The following is a 27,696-nucleotide window of genomic DNA, read 5'->3' as shown; positions in this document are numbered from 1 at the left end:
GCGAGGTGATGGAGAGCCTTGAAGCTGAGAGTGAGGAGTTTTTGCTTGACGCATAGGTTGACAGGCAGCCACTCTGCTGCCCAGATCATTTTTCTAAAATAGATTCCACCCAGGTCTCTCCCCTCCTCAGAAACCTCTAGTGGTTGCCCATCCACCTCCACATCAAACAGAAACTCCTTACTATCAGCTTTAAGGCACTCAATCAGCTCACCCCCTCCTACCTTACTTGGCTGATTTTCCCTCTACAACCCAGCCCGCATGCTCTGCTCCTCCAATGCCAACCTACTCTCCGTACCTCAGTTTAGTCCGTCGTTTCACGGACCCCTTGCCCATGTCCTCCCTCTGACCTGGAACTCCTTCCTGCTTCATCTCCAACAGACTGCCGCTCTCCCCACCTTCAAAGTATTACTAAAATCACATCTCCAAGAAGTCTTCCATGACTAACCTCTTATTTCCCAATCGCTTCCACCCTCCCTTTTGCATCACTTAGCACTGCATCACCAGGTCAGTGGCAGAGCTGGGATTAGAACCAGGGCTTTTCCCTTAGGCAGCTTGATACTCACTCCAGCCCTCCCAGCACCTTTATAAATATCCTTGTATCGTACTATTTCCCCTATCTGTAGTTTACTTTAGTGTTCATCTCCCACTGTAAACTGTGAGCTCCTTTGTGGTCAGGGATAGCATCTCCCAACTCTATTATACTGTTCTTTCCCAAACGCTTTATACGGTGCTCTGCACACAGGAAGCTCTTAATAAATACCATTGATTGATTGAGTAATTGATTCCCAGTTCTGTGGTCTTTCCACGAGGCCGTGCAACCTCCCAGCTATTTTGTGTCTGTCTTCCCCATTGAACTGTAATATATTTGAGGTCAAGGATTATATCTTCTACATCTGTTGTACTCACTCATGTCCCTAGTACAGTGCTCATCGCACAGTAGGTGTTCCAGAAATATGACTGTATATATACAATTGCTTTTTGTATCTGAAGAAGCCACTACTAATAGTGAAAGTCATTTCTGAGTGTATCTATGGCTGGAAAAGCCAGTACAGGAGCCACAGTCCTGGCCACACCATGCACAAAAAAAGGCTATCTCTTGTTTTGTAGCCATACTTACTGTTTGCAGCACCCAGCTCCACCACTTATCAGCTGTGTGACTTTGGGTAAGTCCCTTAACTTCTCTGTGCCCCAGTTACCTCATCTGTAAAATGGGGATTAAGACTGTGAGCCTCATGTGGGACTATTCATTCATTCATTCATTCATTCATTCAATCGTATTTATTGAGTGCATACTGTGTGCAGAGCACTGTACTAAGCGCTTGGGAAGTACAAGTGGGCAACATATAGAGACGGTCCCTACCCAACAACGGGCTCACAGTCTAGAAGGGGGAGACAGACAACAAAACAAAACAAGACAAAATATGTGATCAGGTGTCAAGTCATCAGAATAAATAGAACTACAGCTAGAAGCACATCATTGACAAAATAAATAGTAAATATGTACAAGTAAAATAGAGTAATAAATCTGTATAAACATATATACAGGTGCTGCGGGGAGGGGAAGGAGGTAGGGCGGGGTGGAGGGGGAGAGGAAAAAGGGGGTTCAGTCTGGGAAGGCCTCCTGGAGGAGGTGAGCTCTCACCAGCAGTTAGAACAGTACTTGGCACATAGTAAGTGCTTAACAAATACCATCATCATTATTATTAATAGTCTCTTTTGCCTCCTCATCTCTCGGTCCTTATGAAGCTTTTGCTTGAAGAAAGCCACTGCTTTTTTCATAGCAGGGCATCATACTGTTCTATCCTCTGCAGATGACTCCCAGTTTTCAGCTGGGACACAGCATTGTCTGGGGGTTTGTTTTACTAAGTTCCGTAAAACATTTCTTCTGCCTGTCTTTCTTTCGGTTTCCCAACTTTAGCTCTCCGTACAGCAGTTGCTTGAGTATCCTGCTGTCACTCGTTCTCTTCATGTGTCCCCCTCAGCATAGCGTTGATAAGGTGAGCATAGCTTCAATGTTAGGAGGCTGACTATTGTTGACTATCTAAGCTTGCCATTTGATATTGCATCTGGCCCATAAATAATAATTATGATATTTGTTAAATGCTTACTTGGTGCGAGGCACTGTACTAAATGCTGGGGTGGATACAAGCAAATTGGGTTGGACACAAGTCCCTATCCCATGTGGGGCTCATGGTCTCAATCCCCATTTTACAGATGAGGTAACTGAGGCACAGAGAAGTGAAGTGACTTGCCCAAGGTCATACAGCAGACAAGTAGCGGAGCCAGGATTGGAACCCATGACCTTTTGAATCTGAGGCCCGTGATCTATCCCCGGCTCAAGGAGCTGGATGTGGCACTGGTGCAGGGTCCAGGTCTCACAACTGGAGAGAAGGGTGGAAAAAACTACAGCTCCCTAGACTTTTATTTTGGTTTTAAGTCTGATACCACAGGGGCTATCACCCTCTCTTTGACCGTCTCCCCAAAGATCCACTGGCCTTCCTGATTTGGTTGGCTACTTCCTTATCTATCATTGAGTTGTTGGTCATTTTGCATGATCGATTGATTGAAGAAGGAGGTTGCTGAGATCATCACCCACTATTCTTCCCTTCTCTCTTTTCACCTAGCTCTCTCTTCCTTCCCAAGCTCTCCCTCTGCTTTCAAAATGAACGTTAAGAAGGGGCATGCCAAAAGTCAGGCAGAGAGAAGAGAGTAAAAATGCCCAAGTGCTTAGTACAGTGCTCTGCACACAGTAAGCTCCCAATAAATACTGATGATGATGAGGATGATGGTGGTGGGGACCCATTTCTTTCAGGAGCCTTCTGCATACCTTAGAGGCTCCTTGGGAGAAATTTACACTCCTGCCTGAAGAATTCATAGGAGTTAAAATAATCAGAGAAAGTGAGATAATAATAATAATAACAATAATAATGATGATGGTATTTGTTAAGGTATTTGTTAATCGCTTACTATGTGCCAAACACTTTCTAAGCGCTGGGGTAGATACAAGGTCATCAGGTTGTCCCACATGGGGCTCACAGTCTTAATCCCCATTTTACAGATGAGGTAACTGAGGCACAGAGAAGTTAAGTGACTTGCTCAAAGTCACATAGCTGATAAGCAGCGGAGCGGGTATTCGAACCCGTGACCTCTGACTTCCAAGCCCATGCTTTTGCCACTAAGCCATGCTTCTTCATGCTGAGATGCAGTCAGCATTGTGTAAAAGTAGAAATCATTCAGAATTGACTTCCTCCTGCAGGAGTTGTAGTAATGGCCTTTATTTGGTATATACAGTGTGCAGAGCCCTGGGCTACGTGCAGGGGTAAAGTTCAAGGATTTTGATTCCAACACAGTCCCTGAACTACTAGAGATTAACAGTCTTAAAGGGAGCAGAGGTCTTAAAGGGAGCAGAGGAAGGACAGACAGGGAATGAATAACAATAAATTCAGCCAAAACAACAACCTAATAAGCAGTGGTAGAATAGCCCTCAGGTTCCTAATCACTCCAAGAATTCCTACCCCTGCCCCAAACTGCCACAACCATCCCAACATTTTAAATGTTGCTAAAGTTTGCACCACTCCTAAAGGGGCAAGGTCTTTTCTTTGACAGTGGAGGATAAGGACCCCTGAAATCAGGGACTCCTCCTCCAAGCTTTCCTGACCCCCATCCCCACCTCATCCCAATGGTGTAGGAATTCCCAGCAGTGATGGGGTGGGAGAGGAGAGGGGATCTCTGCCACTAGGTAGTCCACTCCCTCCCCCACAACACACACACCCCTCCCATGGACTTTCATCCCTATGGAATTCCAGGTCCAAATGACCTCTACTTCTCCCCCACTCCATTCTGTCATTGGCCAGTCCTCTTCCTGATGATTGATGGCAGGGAGAAAGGGGTGGCCATAGTTTTCAGGCATTTCTCCCTCTCCCCCATGGGCCCTGGAGCCTGAATTTATTAATTAAGAAACCACAAGGGCTAGGTTTATATTTTGCCATGATTCATTTTATATTTCCTGTATAGAGTGGCCCTGATTTTTTGCTTATAGACCAATGCAGTGTTCAAAAGGCACCGTTTCTGTTTTCTGTTATCCAGAACACGTGTGGCCACTAGCTAAAAAGCTAACCCTTGTAAACAAACTAAAAAATAAAATTACTCCCACTCTTCCCACCCTCAGCCATCTGGAAATGTACCCTGTTGGGGCTGGGTGGCCCCATGTCCCACAGCAGTTCAGTAGAGAAATTGAGACGATGCAATTAGGAATCTAGTTCACAGTATAATTAAACCTAGTGTTAGTTTTTTTAAAAAATATATATATTGAGTGCCCACTTGGTGCTTGGGTAGTGTGAATGATGAAAGTGCCTATTCTATTCTGGGACTTGCCAAGACCCTAGATGATGGTATTATACACACATTATTACTGAAGGAGTAAAGTGATTTATTTATTCTCCTTAATAATTCCAAATAGTGTAAACCTTATCATGATTCTTTCTAAGAACTCCCTTTCTCATGCAGGCTCTACTGTCCCTCAGTTGTTTATGGCCTAAAACAAAAGGATCTGTCCTAATCCTCCTGGAACTTTCTGCTGCTTTCAACACTGTGGACCTCTCCCTTCTACTGGAAACATTATCCAACCTTGGCTTCATTGATACTGTCCTCTCCTGGTTCTCCTTCTGGCTGCTCCTTCTCAGTCTCTTCCACAGGCTCCTCCTTTGCCTCTTAAACTCTCTGACTCTGGGTATCCCACCCCAACTCCACAGCCTAAACCCTGCACCGAAATCTCCCCTTCAAGGGAAAGAAAATCACATCAAAGTAGTCTGAGTAGGTCACTATAACATTTGTACATGAGTGAAGCATTTCAGGGAGTTAGAACTATGGCCTTAGGGTATTCGGTGAATTTTAAAAATCTAATCATTAGAGTAAACAAGTTTTACTCTAATGATTTGATTTTTATAGGATTTTTAATAGAATTTCATTATTTTGAGACAATGTTGCATTGCATTAAGCTCTAAATTCTACTAACTGAATTCACTGTAAATATTTTCTAAGTCACTAAAATAAACTGAAGCATTTAATATTTAAGTAGAAAATTCTAAATAACCAAATCTGTGGTTTGCTGTTTGAGATACTATGTAGTCCAATTCTCCAAGGAGTATTTCCTGTATTACTCATCTGTCATAGTAATGCTCCCTATGCTGACTCTTAGCTGTTTACAGAAACCAGTCATGTTTATAAAGGACATACGGAAGAGAGCAATGATGTATGGAAAATTTCTACATGTGATGCAGAATCCCATGACCATAAGTCAGAATAAAGTGAAATAAATACATCAGTGACTTGGTATGTTCCACTGAACTTATTGATATTTTCCAGAGTTGGCAATGATTAAAGATCTTCATTTTTTTGTTTTTTATTTGTTTGAAAACTCAGTTAAATATTCATAGGAATTCCACACAGGGCAAGTAGAAATATAGTCACCATCAGAGCACATTTCTTTTATAGTATTTGTTACGCTCTTACTTTGTGCCAGGCACTGTACTAAGAGCTGAAGTAGATAAAAGTTAATCAGGTTGGACACAGTCCCTGTCCCACATAAGCCTCACAATCTTAAGCCCCATTTTACAGATGAGGTAACTGAGGCCCAGAGTCGTGAAGTGACTTCTCCAAGGTCACACAGCAGACATTTGGCAGAGCTGGGATTAGAACCCAGGTCCTTCTGACTCCCAGGCCTGTGCTCTGTCCACTAGACCTTGCTGTTTCCCCAGACCATGCTGTTTACCCAATTTTGAAGAAGAATGTTGAGGTTCCCCACACCCCATCTGGCGACTAAAAGTTTTGGATGGTATGAATCTTTGCATTGGTGTAGCCAGGACCAGTTGATTTAGGATGAGGGCTGCCCTGTGGCTAGCATTGACGACTGGGGCTTCTTCCAACTCACCTCCAGGATCTCCCAAACCCTGGCTCTTTCTCACCTCATGGAAATATATGTGTTCCCTCTCCCTTCTTCAGCCTGGAACAAGGAGTGTCACAGGGGAAATGAGGAAGGACAGTTGGCTGCTCCATGTCACTCCCAGCACTGTTTTTTTCTGGGTGGGAAGCATGGAGAACCCCTCCCTCACGGCTCTCATGAGCCTTTAAGAAAAATGTTGGGGGGTTCATGTAGCCTTTTGTTCTGTGGCTGGACTCTGCTTGCAGTTTTGAATGGAATGGTCTCCCTGAATTAATGAATGAGGTATCCTAGAAAATCAACAAGGAAACAATAAACAGGAATCACCTACAGCCCACTAGGTTGTCAGCTCCGCCAGAGCAGGGATAACATCTACCAAATCTATTGTCATCTTACACAGTGTGGCTCAGTGGAAGGAGTACAGGCTTGGGAATCAGAACTCATGGGTTCTAATCCTGGCTCCGTCACTTGTCAGCTGTGTGACTTTGGGTAAGTCACTTAACTTCTCTATGCCTCAGTTACCTCATCTGTAAAATGGGGATTAAGACTGTGAGCTCCATGTGGGACAACCTGATTACCTTTTACCCCCCCAGTGCTTAGATTAGAACAGTGCTTGGCACATAGTAAAAGCTTAACAAATGCCATTATTGTTATTATGATTACAAGAGTTTACTATGGTGCTTTGCACACAGTAAGTGCTCAATCAATCAATGGTATTTATTATATGCTTACTTTGTGCAGAACACCGAACTAAGTGCTTGGGAGAGTAGACTACAACAGAGTTGGTAGATATGTTCCCTGCCCACAAGGAGCTTGCAGTCTACATGGGGAGACAGATATTGAAATAAATTACGGGTATGTACATAAGTATTGTGGAGCTGAGGTGTAGGGGTGAATACCTAAGCGCCTAAATGGTACAGATCCAAGTACGTAGGTGATCCAGAAGGGAGAGGGAGTAGGGGAAATGAGGGCTTAGTTGGGGAAGGCCTCTTGAAGGAGATGGGATTTGAAGGTGGGGAAAGTGGTGGTTTGTCGTATTTGAAGGGAGAGGGAGTTGCATGCCAGAGGGAGGACATGGGCAAGGAGGCTGTGGCTAGGTGAGTGATTACAGTGAATCTAGTGCCATTTCTTAAAACTGCACAGAATCTAATAAATGATCTTCCAAGCCTATTTTTTATCCCATCAAAAAAAAATGGAGATCCAAGGATAAGCTCCTTGAGCATAGAAATTGTGTCAACCAACTCTATTGTATGGTCCTCTCCCACATCTAGTGCAGTGCTCTTCATGCAGTAAACACTCAATAATTACCAACATTGAATGATTAAGTTGTTTACTCACAGTGCATAAGATGCTCCAGGGAGCAATTGGGATCTCTTTCAGAAGTTGCATTCATTCAGGGCTGGAATGAATACCCACCCCCGGCCTGTGCCCCCGCCAGACAACCCAGGTTTTAGCCTTCAACTGCCACCCATGGAGAGCGTGAGAGGTGCTGCCAGGCCATGGTTTCCACCCTTGTCTCCAGACTCTCAGTGTGTCCATGAATTGGCCTTTTAGTAAATTCCTGACCCAATTATCTTAGTGGTACCCTGGTGATCCTGAAAGAAATGATGCAATTTCCAAAGGGATCTAACCTGCTACTACAGAGGGCCTTAGATGCTGAGAAAACCAATAATAGTAATTATTATTATGGTATTTGTTAAGTTCTTGCTATGTGCTAAGCATTGTACTAAGCACTGGGGTAGGTACAGGATAACCGGTTTGGCTATATGGGGCTCACACTCTAAGAAGGAGAGAGAACCATTTTACAGATGAGGAAATTAAGGCACAGAGAAGTTACCTGACTTGCTCAAGGTCACAATAGCAGGCAAGTGGTGAAGCAGGGTTTAGAACCCAGGTGCTCTGACTCCCAGGCCCATGCTCTTTCCACTAGTACTGCTGCTTCCAACTCAGCATGTACTCTCCTTCTTAGGTGTCTCATCCCATAGATGTCATTTTTCTGTCTGTGAGTGTCCAAGCCTGGCATATTAACAGCCCTTATGTCCAGAAAGCCTTCTGATAAATGGGTGAATTTTCATTTTAGCTTCTTAGAATTTGAGCTATGTGTTTGTGCAGGATTTTGGAGAACTGTATGAGTGTTGTATCCTCCCACGTTGTCTGAACCTCCCAAGAGGGAATGTGTCTAGTTTGACCCCTATGGAGATGTCAGATGAGAACACTCACAAAAGGTGAAATGAGAAGTTTTTTCTTGTTCACATCATATGCTTTTGTAAATCAAGTGAGAAACCAGGACCAGTTCCTGATACGATGTTAGATTAAAATTCAGTCCCTCTTAGCAAATGGTAAATTGCCAGACCACCTTGAAGTGTTGGCAGACCAGCTTTGAGGGGAAACATTCTTCTCAAAGCCCACTCATTGCATAGAGAGTGGAAGTGGTGATGCTTGGAAAATGGAAAGATCTTTTGGGTGTCCGTTCTTGGCTTCAACTAACATTTTTAATAATAATAATAATGATGGTATTTGTTAAGCGCTTACTATGTAGAAAGCACTGTTCTGAGTGCCGTTAATGATATTCATTAATGGCTTACTATGTGTCTAGCATTGTCCTAAACGCAGGGGTAGATTGGACACAATCCCTGTCCCACATGGGGCTCATAGTCTAGGTTGAAAGGAGGGGGAGTTAATCCCCATTTTACAGATGAGATAACTGAGGCACAGAGATGTTAAGTGACTTGTCCAAGGCCACACAACAAGCAACTGGAAACAATTGTCAATTGACGACTCTCGACAAAGGTGTTCTTCGAGCCTCCTAGGTCTGGCTGAGGCCCTGTGGGGCCTCTTTTGAGGTGTGAGCAGTCAAGGCCTTCTTTTTATGGCTAATGGGGGAGGGGAAAAGGCTTCATAAAGATCAATAGCCAGAGCAGGAGAGTAAACACCCTAGTTTAGGAAATGGTAAATGGAGAGAAAAAGGGTTGTCCTGCCCCTTCCTCAACCAACAGCTACCAGCAGAAACAGGAAGGGGTGGGGGAAGGGAGAGAAAGCACATTCTTTCCATATATTATTTTATTTACATATATATATATATATAATTATTGTCCTGTACTCAATAATAATAGATGGCAGCATCTTTTCTGATCACCGATTCCCTTTGCTCTTTGTTCATTGGGTTCACAGCCTAAAATTAGGCAAACCGTCCATGAACCTTGGAAAAAAGTGGACCACCCCCTTCTCCTCAACACGTTATCTGACCTTGGCTTCACAGACTCCGTCCTCTCCTGGTTCTCCTCTTAGCTCTCTTTTGCAGGCTCCTCCTCCCCCTCCCATCCTCTTACTGTGGGGGTTCCCCAAGGTTCAGTGCTTGGTCCCCTTCTGTTCTCAATCTACACTCACTCCCTTGGTGACCTCATTCGCTCCCACGGCTTCAACTATCATCTCTACGCTGATGACACCCAGATCTACATCTCTGCCCCTGCTCTCTCCCCCTCCCTCCAGGCTCGCATCTCCTCCTGCCTTCAGGACATCTCCATCTGGATGTCTGCCCGCCACCTAAAGCTCAACATGTCGAAGACTGAGCTCCTTGTCTTCCCTCCCAAACCTTGTCCTCTCCCTGACTTTCCCATCTCTGTTGACGGCACTACCATCCTTCCCGTCTCACAAGCCCGCAACGTTGGTGTCATCCTCGACTCCGCTCTCTCATTCACCCCTCACATCCAAGCCGTCACCAAAACCTGCCGGTCTCAGCTCCGCAACATTGCCAAGATCCGCCCTTTCCTCTCCATCCAAACTGCTACCCTGCTAATTCAAGCTCTCATCCTATCCCGTCTGGACTACTGCACTAGCCTTCTCTCTGATCTCCCATCCTCGTGTCTCTCTCCACTTCAATCCATACTTCATGCTGCTGCCCGGATTATCTTTGTCCAGAAACGCTCTGGACATATTACTCCCCTCCTCAAAAACCTCCAATGGCTACCGATCAATCTGCGCATCAGGCAGAAACTCCTCACCCTGGGCTTCAAGGCTCTCCATCACCTCGCCCCCTCCTACCTCACCTCCCTTCTCTCCTTCTACTGCCCAGCCCGCACCCTCCGCTCCTCCACCACTAATCTCCTCACTGTACCTCACTCTCGCCTGTCCCGCCATCGACCCCCGGCCCACGTCATCCCCCGGGCCTGGAATGCCCTCCCTCTGCCCATCCGCCAAGCTAGCTCTCTTCCTCCCTTCAAGGCCCTGCTGAGAGCTCACCTCCTCCAGGAGGCCTTCCCAGACTGAGCCCCTTCTTTCCTCTCCCCCTCGTCCCCCTCTCCATCCCCCCGTCTTACCTCCTTCCCTTCCCCACAGCACCTGTATATATGTATATATGGTTGTACATATTTATTACTCTATTTATTTATTTATTTATTTATTTATTTTACTTGTACATTTCTATCCTACTTATTTTATTTTGTTGGTATGTTTGGTTCTGTTCTCTGTCTCCCCCTTTTAGACTGTGAGCCCACTGTTGGGTAGGGACTGTCTCTATGTGATGCCAATTTGTACTTCCCAAGCGCTTAGTACAGTGCTCTGCACATAGTAAGCGCTCAATAAATACGATTGATTGATTGATTGATTGATTGATCAGATTCTTGCAAAATGGGGACATGCATAAAAGACATTCAGGGTGACCATCAGATCTTAATACACAGTCTCATTTCAAATTCATTTTTTGGTGGTGCTACATTGTGGATTTTTATCATAGGTGGCAGCTTAATCTACCATAATAATAATGGTATTTTTAAGCGCTTACTATGTGCCAGGCCCTGAACTAAGCTCTGAGGTAGGTACAAGCAAATTGGTTTGGACACAGGCCCTTGTCCCACCTGGCACTCATAGTCTCAATCCCCATTTTACAGATGAGGTAACTGAGGCACAGAGAAGTTAAGTGACTTGCCCAAGGTCACACAGCAGACATGTGGCAGAGCTGGGATTAGAACCCATGACTTTCTGACTCCCAGGCCCGTGCTCTATCCACTACGGCATGCTGCTTCTACCATGCTGCTACCATGCAAGCTGGAGTTTTGTCATTCTTAAGTTTTAAATCATTTGGAGATTTAGATGTGACATCAAATGAATACTCAGTCCCTGTTTCTAAATATGAGAAATAAACATTCCTCACCCAAGATATAGTTTAAAATAGTATTCAAAAGGATTACTATTAAGATAACGATGAATCTCTTCAATATAAAAGATAATTTTACTGAAAGATGTTTCGATTCATTCATAGTGCTGTTTCTATCCTACATCAAATATCTTCTGCAGTTGGTGACATCCACTTGATGATTAACTGTGTTAAATTCACTACTACTAGATTATTCGCTGAATGTATTAGAATAAAACAATTTCTGGAGACAGGATGTACTTGAACCCCACAACTTTTCATACTGATGAAATTATTTTTATTTCATTAAACAGATACACGGTATAAGTAAGACATAATCAAATTAAATGAAAACATAAAACATCACCATGGCCCCTTTTTGCCTCTCTGATAGCACATATCACATATATGTGGTATAGGCAAATATCAATTAAATGAGTTAAAAGGCTTTTTCCATATTATTCATTGTAGCAAATAGATTAACAGTAGTAAAGGTATTACTTTGTGAAATGTTATAATCCTTTCAGATTAGAGGAGAAGCCTTTTCCTGATCCATACAACTGCCCTCTGTGCTGTATCACATCTTACCCTAATGGGCGCACAAGTGCCAACTTGCTTTTTGCTGTAGTGTTTTCTGCAGGGCCTCAGTTCCCTCATCTGAAAAATGGGGATTAAGACAGTGAGCCCCTTGTGGGACAGGGACTGTGTCCAACGTGATTAACTTGTATCTCCTCCAGTGCTTAGAACAGTGCTTGGCACATAGCTCTTAACAAATAGCATTGTTATTACCACCTGTATCACCCACTTCAGTTATAATTGCCATCATCTACCACCCCCTGGGCCCTAGCTCCAATTTTCTGAACAATTTTGTTGCCTTTCTCACTTTCCTTCTCTCCCACTCCATCCCTACATCGATCCTCTGGGACTTCAGTGGATGTTGCAGGCTCCTCCTCCCCCTCCCATCCTCTTACCGTGGGGGTTCCCCAAGGTTCAGTGCTTGGTCCCCTACTGTTCTCGATCTACACGCACTCCCTTGGTGACCTCATTCGCTCCCATGGCTTCAACTATCATCTCTACGCTGATGACACCCAGATCTACATCTCTGCCCCTGCTCTCTCCCCCTCTCTCCAGGCTCTCATCTCCTCCTGCCTTCAGGACATCTCCATTTGGATGTCTGCCCGCCACCTAAAGCTCAACATGTCGAAGACTGAACTCCTTGTCTTCCCTCCCAAACCTTGCCCTCTCCCTGACTTTCCCATCTCTGTTGACGGCACTACCATCCTTCCCGTCTCACAAGCCCGCAACGTTGGTGTCATCCTCGACTCCGCTCTCTCATTCACCCCTCACATCCAAGCCGTCACCAAAACCTGCCGGTCTCAGCTCCACAACATTGCCAAGATCCGCCTTTTCCTCTCCATCCCAACCGCTACCCTGCTAATTCAAGCTCTCATCCTATCCCGTCTGGACTACTGCATCAGCCTTCTCTCTGATCTCCCATCCTCATGTCTCTCTCCACTTCAATCCATACTTCATGCTGCTGCCCGGATTATCTTTGTCCAGAAACGCTCTGGGCATATTACTCCCCTCCTCAAAAATCTCCAGTGGCTACCAATCAATCTGCGCATCAGGCAGAAACTCCTCACCCTGGGCTTCAAGGCTCTCCATCACCTCGCCCCCTCCTACCTCACCTCCCTTCTCTCCTTCTACAGCCCAGCCCGCACCCTCCGCTCCTCCGCCGCTAATCTCCTCACCGTACCTCGCTCTCGCCTGTTCCGCCATCGACCCCCAGCCCACGTCATCCCCCGGGCCTGGAATGCCCTCCCTCTGCCCATCCGCCAAGCTAGCTCTCTTCCTCCCTTCAAGGCCCTGCTGAGAGCTCACCTCCTCCAGGAGGCCTTCCCAGACTGAGCCCCTTCCTTCCTCTCCCCCTCGTCCCCCTCGCCATCCCCCCGTCTTACCTCCTTCCCTTCCCCACAGCACCTGTATATATGTATATATGTTTGTACATATTTATTACTCTATTTATTTATTTATTTTATTTGTACAGATCTATTCTATTTATTTTATTTTGTTAGTATGTTTGGTTTTGTTCTCTGTCTCCCCCTTTTAGACTGTGAGCCCACTGTTGGGTATGGACTGTCTCTATATGTTGCCAATTTGTACTTCCCAAGCGCTTAGTACAGTGCTCTGCCCATAGTAAGCGCTCAATAAATACGATTGATGATGATGATGATGATGTTCCTGATGATTTCCCAGCCACCTGCTTCCTCTCACACCTCACCTCCATCAACCTCCTGCTACACCCCACCTCACCCACCTACCCACTTGGACACTAGCTCTATCTCCTCATCTCTCCTCACTGTATAATCTCTAACCCTCATCACCTCTGAAATTCACCACTGTCCGATCAGAGCTTTCTCACCTGCTTTAGTCCCACCACCACCCCACAAAACTGCCTGGTCCATTTTACAGAGACCCACGATTCTTGACCCCTTCTACATGTCGCAGGCTATTCCCATCCTCCCCTTTCTGGATGCACAAATCCCCAACCTCAACTCCACCTTTTCAACTGAACTCAACTCCCTCATTCCCCTGTCCCTCCATCAATCATATCGCCTCCAAGAGGCCTTCCCCGACTAAGCTGCCATTTCCCCTATTCCCTCTCCCTTCTGTGACCCCCTTGTCCTTGGATTTGTACCCTTTATTCACCACACCCTCAGCCCTAAAGCACTTATGTACATATTCGTAATTAATTTTAATGTCTTGCTCCCCCCACTCTGTAAACTCCTTATAGAAAGAGAATAGCAGTGTGGCCTAGTGGATAGAGGATGGGCCCGGGAGTCAGAAGGACCTGGGTTCTAATCCCGGATCTGTCACATTTCTGCTGTGTGACCTTGAGCAAGTCACTTCACTTCTCTGGGCCTCAGTTACTTCATCTGTAAAATGTCGATTAAAACAGTTAACCCCATGTGGGACATGGACTGTGGCCAACCAGATTAGCTTGCATCTTCCCCAGTGCTTAGTACAGTGCCTGACACATAGTAAGTGCTTAACAAATACCGTTTAAAAATACATATACTTGTCTACCAATTCTGTTATATTGTACTCTCCCAAGCATTTAGTGCTCTGCACACAGTAAGTGCTTGATAAACATAATGGATTGATTGATTGATTATCTCAATTTCCCTATCCACCCAAAACATCGATCTACTCAAGGAGGTCACCCCTTCTCCCAATTGCTGCTTACGAGAATGATTTGTCTGCTGCAGGGATTTCCCAACATTCCACTGTTCGATCCGTTTGAAACCAATCAGTCACTCGTAATTTTTGAGTACTTACAGTGTGTGGAGCACTGTATGAAGTGCTTGGAAGTGTACAATATCACAGATTTGGTATACCTGTTCCCTGCCCAGAACAAGCTTACAGTCTAGAGGACTATCTTCCAGCCTAGAGACTTAACAGGCCACACTCTGGCTCTGAGACACTCCTTCTGCCCCCTCTCCTTGTGGGCCCTCCTCTCACTTCACCATTCAGCCGTAGCTTGAGAATCCAATCAATCAATCAATCATATTTATTGAGCACTTACTGTGTGCAGAGCACTGTACCAAGCGCTTGGGAAGTACAAGTTGGCAACATATAGAGACAGTCCCTACCCAACAGTGGGCTCACAGTCTAGAAGGGGGAGACAGAGAACAAAACCAAACATATTAACAAAATAAAGTAAATAGAATAGATATGTACAAGTAAAATGAATAAATAAATAAAGAGAGTAATAAATATGTACAAACATGTATACATATATACAGGTGCTGTGGGGAAGGGAAGGAGGTAAGACGAGGGGGGGGGGTGGAGAGGGGGACGAGGGGCAGAGGAAGGAGGGGGCTCAGTCTGGGAAGGCCTCCTAAAGGAGGTGAGCTCTCAGTAGGGCCTTGAAGGGAGGAAGAGAGCTAGCTTGGCGGATGGGCAGAGGGAGGGCATTCCAGGCCCGGGGGATGACGTGGGCCGGGGGTCGATGGCGGGACAGGCGAGAACGAGTCACGGTGAGGAGATTAGCGGCAGAAGAGCGGAGGGTGCGGGCTGGGCTGTAGAAGGAGAGAAGGGAGGTGAGGCAGGAGGGGGCGAGGTGATGGAGAGCCTTGAAGCCGAGGGTGAGGAGTTTCTGCCTGATGCACAGATTGATTGGTAGCCACTGGAGATTTTTGAGGAGGGGAGTAACATGCCCAGAGCGTTTCTGGACAAAGACAATCTGGGCAGCAGCATGAAGTATGGATTGAAGTGGGGAGAGACACAAGGATTATTTTTCTTATGTGTCCCATCCAGAAAATCCATGTGGCATTGAGTGCTGTCCCAAATGCTGCTTAATTAATGGTGTTCCAGGACTCACTTTTAGCAAACTTGCTGGGAAAATTGCTCAAGAAATTCAATTTAAAACGACACTTGATTCCCAGTAGTCACCCCACTGTCTGTTGACTTCCCAAATATTGTGATGGCCTTTAAAATTCTGTTTTCTACTTTTTTGCCTAGCCATGCATCTTTGGTGATGTACTGCCTAGGTAGCAGGGTGTGATGACTGCCATAAGATTTGAGGTGCTGATGAAATTGCAAATCACTTATGTGTAGGCTTTCCTGGGTGAAAACTGATAAATTAATCTTTATCTCTGCAAGGCTTGACATCTCTGACCACAGTCATTCATTCATTCATATTTATTGAGCACTTACCCTATGCAAAGCACTGTACTAAGCGCTTGGGAGAGTACAATATAACAATAAACAGTCACACTCCCTACCCATAATGAGTCATCAGCATACAGCAGTACCTGGATGAGTGCCTCAAAGATCTGTGATGAGATTTATAGTCTATTGAGTTGGAAAGGTTTCCTTTGGATCAGAAGTCTACTCCGAATGAATCCACATCCCTGGCCCTTCCTGCATCCTTGAGCATGGTGGCCTAGAATAGGTTGAACAGGACTGGACCTGTTACCCAAACCCCACTTTGTTCCAATGGTGATGGGGAGAGGGTCCAAAAAGGTAGCCTAAGGTTCTTGGTGAACTTCTCAGGGCAACCAAATTTGCTTAGTAATTGCTAGAACCACTGTTGATGGTGTCAAATGCTTTTGTAGATCTGAAAAAAAAACCCTAAATAATAACCTTGGTCTTGTTCCCTGCACTTTTCCTCTACCTGTCATGCTGCATAGGTCATATCTGCTATGCTACAATTTGGTCTGAAGCCACTTTGAAATTCAAGCAGTGTATGGATAACTAAATCCGTCAGTAGCTTATCCACTGAAACAATGAATCGGTATGGCCTAGTGAAAAAAGCATGGAATCAGAGGACCTGGGTTCTAATCCTGACTCTGCCACGTGTCTGCTGTGTGACCTTGGGCAAATCACTTCTGTGCCTCAGTTTCCTCATCTGTAAAATGGGGATTCAGCTGTGAATCCCATGTGGGACAGGAACTGTGTCCAACCTGATTTTCTTGTATTTACCCCAGCTCTTAGTATGTGCTTGGCACATAGCAAGTGCTTAAAAAATACCACAGTTATTACTATCACTATTATTATTATCATTATTACAAGCTCTTTAAGGGAAGGGATCATGTCTACTAACTCTACTGTGCACTCCTAAGTGCTAAATACAGTGCTCTTGTCAGCAGTGGAAAGCAGTGGGATCTTCTGGTAGTTTCTAGTCAGCTCTCTTACCTTTCTTCTTGAAGACAGTGAATATAGTGTTTGCTTTTAAATTGTGGGGCATTTTTTCAGCATCCCCTATGTTGAGGGAAAGCTGTGCAGATTTCTGCAGGAATGTTATAAAATGCTTTACCATCTTTCACAACTTTGACTACAGTAGGAGCTTCTTCACAATTTTGAACTAAGTCTGTGACATTTTGACCATTTTTCTGTGCTTAAAGGGGCCTCTTTTTCAATGATAGGAACCATGTTTAGAAGATTATAGTAATAATAATAATAATAATGCCATTTTATTAAGCGCTTACTATGTGCAAAGCACTGTTCTAAGCGCTTGGGAGGTTACAAGGTGATCAGGTAGTCCCACGGGGGGCTCACAGTCTTAATCCCCATTTTACAGATGAGGTAACTGAGGCACAGAGAAGTTAAGTGACTTGCCCGAAGTCACACAGCTGACAATTGGCGGAGCCGGAATTTGAACCCATGACCTCTGACTCCATGCTGCTTCTCTAATATTCCTGCCATCTGTGCAAGCTTCCCACTGTATCAGAAATGAGGGTGGTGGCAACTGTATTTTTCATCAGTGTTGTGGTGGTGTGAACAGGGCCACGCAGCTTCTTTACTGAAGGGTAAAAGTCTTGAGTTTTGTGGTGGTCAGCATATTTCCCAGTAGCTTCAGATTTGGAATCCTACCACCAGTCATGCATGTTTTTTAGCTTGATTTAGATTGTGAGCCCCAAAGGGGACAGGGACCGTGTTTAATTCCCACCTGTGTCTTCTCTCCCAGTTCTTAGTACGATGCTCTGCACATAGTAAGTGCTTTAGGAATACTAGAATACTATTACTACCGATCCGTTTGTCCCGTCTCAGGTTTACTTAGGCCTCCTTTCTGTGACAATCACGAGTAGCTACAAGGTGGTATTGGTGCATTTCTTACTTCGCTCTAAGTCCTTTTCGAATCTCTGAGTCATTCTCATCAAACCAGTTTTGGTTTGCTCTCTTGTACCACAGGTTTGGTGACTGGTTGATAGACATTTGGCAGACTCCCATCGAATCTTCATTTTGTTGCTTGAGCTCAGGTTCCTTATTATATGGTGACTGTACTCGAGCTGATATTTGTGCCACTCTCTCACAACGTAGTCATATTTTGGTAACCGTTTGCCACCATCAGGGGCTAGAAGAGGAGTAAGGTGTGGAAGGAGGGTTTTTTTAAGCCCAGTTTTCTTTGGATTGCATAGTTGAACTAATCCTTTTCAGTCTTTGCTATGTTTCTTTAGCTAGTTCATCAGGTCCCTTAAAAGTAAATCAGTTGAAATGAAACATTCAAATATTTTTCCTTAAAGCCATTAGGTTAGATAGCCCCTTGAATGATTAGATTTCACGGGCAGACTGCTACCGCAAGCCATTTTTTGTAATCAGTATAACGTTGTTAAAGTCTTGGGAATTACACACAGGATAGCATGCTAGCATAATATAGTAGCAGATTTATTAAGGATTTTAAGTATCATTTTAAAAATTATAGTTCAGCAAGTCTTTGCAAGTCATTTTATAAATTCTACTCCAGAATCTGCCACAGGATTGAAATCTAGGTAGCAGAGCTAGCTTTTGTGATAGTAAATAGTATATTGAACAGAAAAGTAATGTTTCTGAATGTTTGTTTTAGTAATGAAAGATGAAAATGTTTGTCAGTTACCTGTATTCTGTTTTTTTGCGGTGGTGGTTAGCACTGGGATCGCAATCAAGGTCCTACTGCTTTTCTAGTATCCAGGCAACATATTTTCTCCACTTAGCCCTCATTTGTGAAGTCCTGCATTAAAAATAGGCTATGTGCTTCACTGGGATTTAAATCCATAGCTCTATGTACTAAAGGAGATGTGAAAGGCCACTCTAGAGACAGGAGAAAAATAGTCTGCATACACAGAGATGATAACTGTGGTGTAATTGTGGTATTTGTTAAGCACTTACTATGTGCCAAGCACTGAACTAAGCACAGGGGTAGATACAAAGTAATCAGGTCCCTCATAGGGCTCACAGTCTAAGTAGGAGGGAGAACAGGTATTGAATCCCCATTTTGCAGATGAGGGAACTGGGCACAGAGAAGTCAACTGATTTGCCTAAATTCACACAGCAGCACACAGCACACTGGTGGAGCTGGGATTAGAACCCAGGTCCTCTGACTCCCAGACCCATGCTCTGTCTAATCAATCAATCAATCAATCGTATTTATTGAGCGCTTACTGTGTGCAGAGCACTGTACTAAGCGCTTGGGAAGTACAAGTTGGCAACATATAGAGACAGTCCCTACCCAACAGTGGGCTCACAGTCTAGAAGGGGGAGACAGAAAACAAAACAAAACATATTAACAAAAAAAATAAATAGAATAGATATATACAAGTAAAATAAATAAATAAATAGTGTAATAAATATGTACAAATATATATACACATATACAGGTGCTGTGGGGAAGGGAAGGAGGTAAGACGGGGGGATGGAGAGGGGGACGAGGGGGAGAGGAAGGAAGGGGCTCAGTCTGGGAAGGCCTCCTGGAGGAGGTGAGCCCTCAGTAGGGCCTTGAAAGGGGGAAGAGAGCTAGCATGGCGGATGGGCAGAGGGAGGGCATTCCAGGCCAGGGGGATGACGTGGGCCGGGGGTCGACGGCGGGGCAAGCGAGAACGAGGCACAGTGAGGAGATTAGCGGCAGAGGAGTGGAGGGTGCGAGCTGGGCAGTAGAAGGAGAGAAGGGAGGTGAGGTAGGAGGGGGCGAGGTGATGGACAGCCTTGAAGCCCAGGGTGAGGAGTTTCTGCCTGATGTGCAGATTGATTGGTAGCCACTGGAGATTTTTGAGGAGGGGAGTAACATGCCCAGAGCGTTTCTGGACAAAGACAATCCGGGCAGCAGCATGAAGTATGGATTGAAGTGGGGAGAGATACGAGGATGGGAGATCAGAGAGAAGGCTGATGCAGTAGTCCAGACAGGATAGGATGAGAGCTTGAACGAGCAGGGTAGCGGTTTGGTTGGAGAGGAAAGGGCGGATCTTGGCAATGTTGCGAAGCTGAGACCGGCAGGTTTTGGTGACGGCTTGGATGTGAGGGGTGAATGAGAGAGCGGAGTCGAGGATGACACCAAGGTTGTGGGCTTGTGAGACGGGAAGGATGGTAGTGCCGTCAACAGTGATGGGAAAGTCAGGGAGAGGACAGGGTCTACCGGGTAACTCTGCTTCTCCAGATGTTTGGAAATGAACAACAAGCATTGAGAGAAAGCTGAGCTTCAGGATAGGTGGAGTCAAGAACTCTACAGATTAGATGATTTCTTGGTGCGCATCCAAAATAATAATAATGGCATTTATTAAGTGCTTACTATGAAGTAACCCAAGAGTGGGGGCTCACAGTTTTCGGTGAAAGAGCTAATGGTTCCAGAAAAACAACCATCATTTCACACAGTAGCTCCATTGTTATCATTATTACTTGCTAATGTACTAACCAGAGACACAGAGTAGCATTTCCAAGTGTTTGTACAGTTTAAAACCCAATCTTGTTTCATAAACCCTCTTGTCCAAAAACACCAAAATTCCATACAACCTTGCACACTCTGAGTACGTTTGCTGGAAAGAGTTTATGCATTTGAACGGTAGCCTGATGACAGAAACAAGCAAGTGTACCTCAGCACAGTGAAAAGCTTTCATAAAGAGGGGGATTTAAAAAAATTATCACAGATGTGCATGAATAGTGGGTGAAAGCAAAATGCTGGCATCATCAGGGAGGACATAGAAAACAAAACAAAAGAGGTAGTTTTTCCCCTACTAGCACCATAGTTCACCCACACCTAGAATTTTGCAAGCCATTCTGATCTCTCTTCCTAGAAGGACATAATAGAGCAGGAGAAGGGCAACCAAGAAGCAATGTGGCCTGGTAGATAGAGCACACGGGTCTGGGAGTCACAAGGACCTGGATTCTACCACTTGGATGCTGTAGACCTTGAGCAAGTCACTTCATTTCTCTGGGCATCAGTTAACTTATCTGTATTTTTTTGTTGTTTTTAATTGGTATTTGTTAAGCACTTAGTCTGTGCCGGGCACTGTACTAAGGGCTGGGGGAGATACAAGTTACTCGGGTTAGACATAGCCCATGACCCACATGAGGCTCAAAGCCTTTACAGATGAGTTAACTGAGGCACAGAGAAGTGATTTGCCCAAGGTCACGCAGCATATAAAGTGGCAGAGCTGGAATTAGAACCCAGGTCCTTCTGACTTACAGACCCCTGCTTTATCCACTGGGCCATGCTGCTTCTAGAAATGGGGATTAAGACTGTGAGTCCCATGTGGGAGATGGATTGTGTCCAACCTGATTAGCTTGTATCAACCCCAGCACTTAGTACAGTGCCTTCCACATAACAAATATAATGAAAAACAAAAACAGAAACAAGATGTCCAGGGCAATGAAATAGCTTCCATACAAGGATAAGATGAAAAGCTTAGTACTTAAGTCTGGAAAGATGCAAACTGAGAGAGGGCGTGATTGAAGCCTTTGAAATTAAGAAGGTTTGGGCAAGGTAAACGTAGAATTATTGTTCACCCAATCCTAAAATAGGAGGACAAGGGAGCACCCACTGAAGCTTGAAACAAATGAAAGAAAACAGTTCTTGCACCAGCGGCTCTTGGGCACCTGAAATTAATGACCTCAAAGATTATTATCAGGAGGCCTTCCCAGACTGAGCCCCCTCCTTCCTCTCCCCCTCCTCTCCCTTCCCATTCCCCCCGCCTTACCTCCTTCCCCTCCCCACAGCACCTCTCTATATATTTGTACGTATTTATTACTCTATTTTATTTGCACGTATTTATTCTATTTATTTTATTTTGTTAATATGTTTTGTTTTGTTGTCTGTCTCCCCCTTCTAGACTGTGAGCCTGCTGTTGGGTAGGGACCTTCTCTATATGTTGCCAACTTGTACTTCCCAAGCACTTAGTACAGTGCTCTGCACACAGTAAGTGCTCAATAAATACGGTTGAATGAATGAATGAATAATAACAATAATAATGTTGGTATTTGTTAAGTGCTTACTATGTGCCAAGCACTGTTCTAAGCACTGGGGGAGATGCAAGGTTATCAGGTTGTCCCAGGTGGGGCTCACAGTCTTAATCCCCATTTTACAGATGAGGTAACTGAGGCACAGAGAAGTTAAGTGACGTGCCCAAAGTCACACAGCTGACAAGTGGCAGAGCCAGGATTAGAACCCATGACCTCTGACTCCTAAGCCTGTGCTCTTTCCACTAAGCCATGCTTCTCTATGTCGCCGATCCTCCCAGCAATCAACAATGGTATTTATTGAGCACTTATTCTGTGCAGAGCACTGTACTGAGCACTTGGGCAAGCATAAATAAGTTAATGGATGAGATCCCTGCCCTTAAGGACCTTACAGTCTAGTGGAGGAGACAGTCACTAAACTAAATTACAGGTAGGGGAAAACAACAGAGTTTAAAGATATGGACGGAAGACCTTCAGCCAGTGGAGGGGTGAGTAACCGAGTGCTTAGTTGTTACAGAAGTGCTGAAGTGGCAATAATGGGGAAAATAAGTTGGGTTGATGAGAAATTAATCAGGGAAGATCTCCTTGAGGAGATGTGATTTCAGAAGGGCCTTGCAGTTTGGAAGAGCGGTGCAAGACGTTGATGGCAAGAGACAGGAGAATGGGGCAAAGTGACTAGTTTGGCTTGGGAGGAGTGAAGCATGCAAGGTGAGGTGTGGTGGGAGAGGGCCAAAGTTAGGTGAGGAGGGAGAGAGCTGATTGAGTGCCTTAAACTAATAGTAAGGAGTTTCTGCTTGATGCAGAGAGGATTAGGTAACCATCCGAGGTTTATGAGAAGTTTACACTTGTCCACATCCTCCTTCTGGCCTGGAACTCCCTCTCCCTTCATATATAACAGACTACCACTCTCCCCACCTTTAAAACTTTCTGAAAATCACATCTCTTCCATGAGGCCTTCCCCAACTAAGCCCTCATTTCCCTTTTTCACCCTCCCTTCTGTATTTCTTATGCAGTTGGATCTCCACCCTTTAAGCCCTTGATATTCACCCCACCCTCAGCCCCACAGTACTTAGGTATACATCAGTGTACCCAGCCCACACACAGCCCGCACCCTGCACTCCTCTGCCGCTAACCTCCTCTCTGTGCCTCGTTCTCGCCTGTCCCACCGTCGACCCCTTGCCTGGAATGCTCTCCCTCCACACATCCACCAAACTAGCTCTCTTCCTCCCTTCAAAGCCCTACTGAGAGCTCACCTCCTCCAGGAGGCCTTCCCAGACTGTCCCCTTTTTCATCTCCTCCCCATCGCCCCCCCGCCCTACCTCCTTCCCCTCCCCACAGCACTTGTATATATTTGTACATATTTATTACTCTATTTATTTTACTTGTACATATTTACTATTCTATTTATTTTGTTAATGATGTGCATATAGCTTTAATTCTATTTGTTCTGACGATTTTGACCCTTGTCTACATGTTATGTTGTCTGTCTCCCCCTTCTAGACTGTGAGCCCGTAGTTGGGTAGGGACCATCTCTATATGCTGCCCACTTGTACTTCCCAAGCGCTTTGTACAGTGCTCTGCACACAGTAAGCGCTCAACAAATACCTTTGGTTGATTGACTGATTGAGTGGGGAGATGTGCAGAGACCAATATTTTAGATTATTTCCATTGTTCAGAAATAAAAGCAAAGGCACAGAGAGGTAGTGATTCTCCCACAGTCAGATAACCATTCCATAGTGGTTTTGAGGATAAATTTAGAACTCTAGACTGTTTTGGCACATAGAAAGCACTTAACAAATACCACATTCAGTATTATTATTATTATTGTTATTATTATTATCATCCTCAATGGTATTTATTGATCACCGTACTCAGCGCTTGGGAGAGTATGACAGAGTAGGTAGACTTCCTGCCCACAATGAGCTTACAGCTGAGCTGCTTTCATCATTAATATTAGTATTGCTATTTTTACTATTATTATTATTCTTTTTTGACCACTTACTTTTACAGAATCAGTGACCAAGTCTAATCTATGTTCCCGGCAAGTTGTCAAGACTCAGTAAGATAGCTATCTATCGCCATATAGTGTATATATGTATATGACTATGTATATAACCTTGGGGTTAAGTAATGATAATAAGATTGATTGGTGATTTAAATAGTAAAACAGTTTCAAGACATGGGGTAGAAAAAAATATATATCTAGAAGAACCTGATTAGGTTGATTATGCTTGAAGTATAGTCCTTTTTTCTTCCTGTTTTGAATTCTGTAACATGAAGTGATTAAACTGTTATGGGTGATGGATGTGATAAGGGATGTTTGCTGAATTTTTACATGAGTTTAAAATGAGGAAAATCAATTTTAGGGCTCAGACATTGAAGCTACTGGCACGAGAAGGTCACTGACTCCTATCAGTGGCATTTAATGCTGGTATTATAAAGAGTGGGTAGTGAAAATGAATAATAACAACAACAAAAACCCATCTACCAATAGTATTATAAGGTTGAAACTAGATCTTATGCCACCTTACTTCCCTGGACCATCATCATTATTATTATCATTATCATTTTTATTGTATTTCTTAAGTGTTTGTTATGTGTCAATCACTGTTCTAATTCTGGGGTAGATACAGTAATAACAATGATAATTATTGTGATATTTGTTAAGTGCTTACTATGTGTCAGACACTGTACTAAGCGCTGGGATAGATACAAGTTAATCGAGTTGGACAGAGTCCCTGTCCCATGTGGAGTTCACAATATTAATCCTCATTTTACAGATTAGGAAACTGAGGCACAGAGAAATGGAGTGACTTTCCCAAGGTCACAGAGCAGACAAGTGGTGGAGCTGGGATTAGAACCCAGTTCCTTCTGACTCCCAGGCCCATGCTCTTTCCACTAGGCCATGCTGCTTCTGCTGCAGGTTAATCAGGTTGGACATAATCTGTGTCCCACATGTGGCTCACAGTCTTTGTATATTTATTTTTGTGTGTGTGTGTGTGTGTGTGTGCGTACATATATATACACACAGTGAGTAGGTGCGAGTTTACAAGTGCTCAGGTGGCACAAAATGGCTGAGGGGGCATCCATCCCCACATCAAACAGAAACTTCTTACCATCAGCTTTAAAGCAGTCAATCACCCTGCCCCCTTCTACCTCACCTCGCCGCTCTCCTACTACAACCCAGCCCTCACACTCCACTCCTCTGATGCTAACCTACTCACTGTACCTCGATCTCGTCTGTCTCCCCACTGACCCCTTCTATAACCATGTCAATCAATGAATTAATCAATGGTACTTATTGAGCATTCAATGCATATAGATCATTATACCAAGTGCTTGGGAGAGTTCAATACAGTAGAGTTGGTAGACATGGTCCCTGCCCTCTAGGAACTTAGTGTCCAAATAGTTTCAATTATATTTCCTCATTTTTACGGAGGAGTTTGGAGGCAGCCATTGAAGACAGTGTGACAACACATGAGAGAGAAGGATGACTGTTTCTACTACTGATAGTTATTGGTACCCAACAAGCAGGGAATTTATTCATTTGCTTAACGTAAGGTCTGTAAACCTGACCAGAGAAGATTGGTTTAAGGTACTTGCTTCATAAATATCACAAGAAATTTGGGCATCTTTTGCATTTGGCTTTTCTAAATGCATTGTTCTTTGCCATATGTCATTTTTCCATTTTTATCCCCCTTCTCTCTGATCACATTCCAAATTGGAATCCTGTCCCACACCTGTTTCATCTGTGGTATGTAAGTTGTTCTTGTTCAGAGCATTAAACATCTCGGATTTAAAGTTGCCTGATGAACAGAAAAAGGTCGAGCTTCTTGAAATCAAGGCCATTTTTTTTAAGAAATCTTGTTTTCCAGTAAGTGATTTGTTCTGAAACCTGACCTAGTAGTTTGACCTGAGGTTTAAAATCATTCTTCATTTAAATTAGGTTATACTCTTCTTCTCCCCTATGTATATAAAAAAAGAGAAAAAAAAATGTGTATTAGCATATCTGTGGATCAGAAGTTTATTTGGTGGATGTTTCATATTACAAGAGCAATAAACTCAAACTTTTTTTAATTTAAGACTTTGGTCTCACATTTAAAGATATCAAGGAATTTCAATAATAGTACATTTCTATTCTCTCAGAAAGTGACATGCACTTCTTTGTCCTTCATTTTAAGAAAAAAATTGTTTTTATACTTCAGTATTTAAAATTGTGTGTTCTATTTGTCTCTTGATAGAAGTTATGATGTCATGATATTCCATATGAAATAATTGGAAATTATCAGTCACCTTTGTCAAATTTAAGAACCTTTGTTTTTGCTTTCTAAGTAAAAATTTTCACTAAAAGAGGTATAGTTCTTTTTGTTTTCTAATGACTCGTTTTGGACTAGATTGCATTCTCCACCATAGCATCGATTAAATGTACATACATAGAAAGACAAAAATTTGGTCTTTAATACTTGAAGACCATTGTTCGCTGGTCTTAAGAAGAAATTATTAGGGAAGCAGTCTTATATTGGCATTATAAGGAAACCACTCTTATAAGTTAAATAACCATTCTCTAGGTACCCAAGAACAGAGACTATGTCTTCTACTTTTATTGCCTGGTACCAAACAAATAATAATACCAATAATGATAATAGTGATATTTGTTACCTGGAAATCAGGATTAACTGGGTTCCTGGGTTCTAGACCTGACACTGCTACTTGCCTGCTGTGCAACCTTGAGTGGATCACTTAACTGATCTGTGCCTCAGTTTCCTCATCTGTAAAATGGTGGTGAAATATCAGTTCTCCCTCCCTTTTAGTCTTTGAACCCCATGTGGGATAGGGAATGGGTCCACCTGATTATCTTTTATTTATCCCAGCATTTGTACAGTGCTTAGCATATAATACATGCTTCATGGATACAACAATTATTATTATCATTAATAATAATAATAATAATAATAATTCTCAGTCATTTTAAGAATTGTACACATTATTTCCCCTACTCCCTCTCCCTTCTGCATCACCTATGCACTTGGATCTGTATCCTTTAAGCACTCCTCACTCAGCCCCACAGCACTTGTATACAGATCCATAATTTATTTTAAAGGCTGTCTCCCGCTCTAGGCCTTCAACTCCTTGTGGGCAGGTAGAATGCATCTACCAACTCTTGTTATAGTGTACTTTCCCAAGCACTTAGTGTAGTGCTCTGCACACAATAAGTGCTCATCAACTACCACTGATTGATTGATTTAAAGGAAAGTGGACATCACACAGAAAACCATTGAAGTCCAGCTGCTGTTGTTGGTTTCCAGTTGGTCACATGCACTGAAACCACAGCCCAACACCAGGTTTTCAGCTGCAGTCACTCCCGTCTTTTAGCTCAGCTTCCAAAATAGAATTGCATGTTTGTTTGCAAAACCACTCAGCCCAACATTGGGACTAAGAATAAATGGAGATAGGAATGCAAGGACAGAAGCAGTTGCAGTGCACCCTCTCATCCTCCCAATCCACTGATCTGCCAAGCTACACCTTCCACAGTTACTGGCAGTTACTGTGACAGTTACTGTGTCTACAGTTGTGACTGCTGAGTCTGAGCTTTGAGGAACCTGAAATCTTGCTCCTTTTGTGTTTTTTTCATTTGTCATTATCTTTATCTTTTACATTGGTTTTGTGTTTTATTATTTTCAACTTTCCCTTGGAGTCTGTCACCATTCCTTTCTCCCCACTTCATTCTTTGTTTGTGAGCTCCTTGAGGACTAAGGACCCTAATCTTATTCTCATCCCGTTCCTTTTCCCCAGCACTGTACTATTTGCATAGAGTAGGTATTTAATAAATATTCCTACTACTACTATTCTTGTTATTATGGATTAGAAGCAAAAAAGGACCAGTTGCCAATTCCTCCTGAAACATTCAAATGGTATGCAC

The 27,696-nt window shown here is 43.8% G+C and overlaps 1 protein-coding gene across 7 annotated transcripts in view; it reads left to right on the top strand.

Annotated features, from left to right (window-relative positions):
* Positions 1 to 27,696, top strand: part of PIP5K1B (phosphatidylinositol-4-phosphate 5-kinase type 1 beta) — a 353,976-nt gene that overhangs the window by 207,412 nt on the left and 118,868 nt on the right. The gene's annotated exons all lie outside the window — the stretch shown is intronic.

The sequence above is a fragment of the Tachyglossus aculeatus genome, chromosome X4, assembly GCF_015852505.1.
Source record: "Tachyglossus aculeatus isolate mTacAcu1 chromosome X4, mTacAcu1.pri, whole genome shotgun sequence".
NCBI lineage: Eukaryota > Metazoa > Chordata > Mammalia > Monotremata > Tachyglossidae > Tachyglossus > Tachyglossus aculeatus.
The sequence above is the reverse complement of the archived record's forward strand: the minus strand, read 5'-3'. Positions and strand labels throughout refer to the sequence as shown.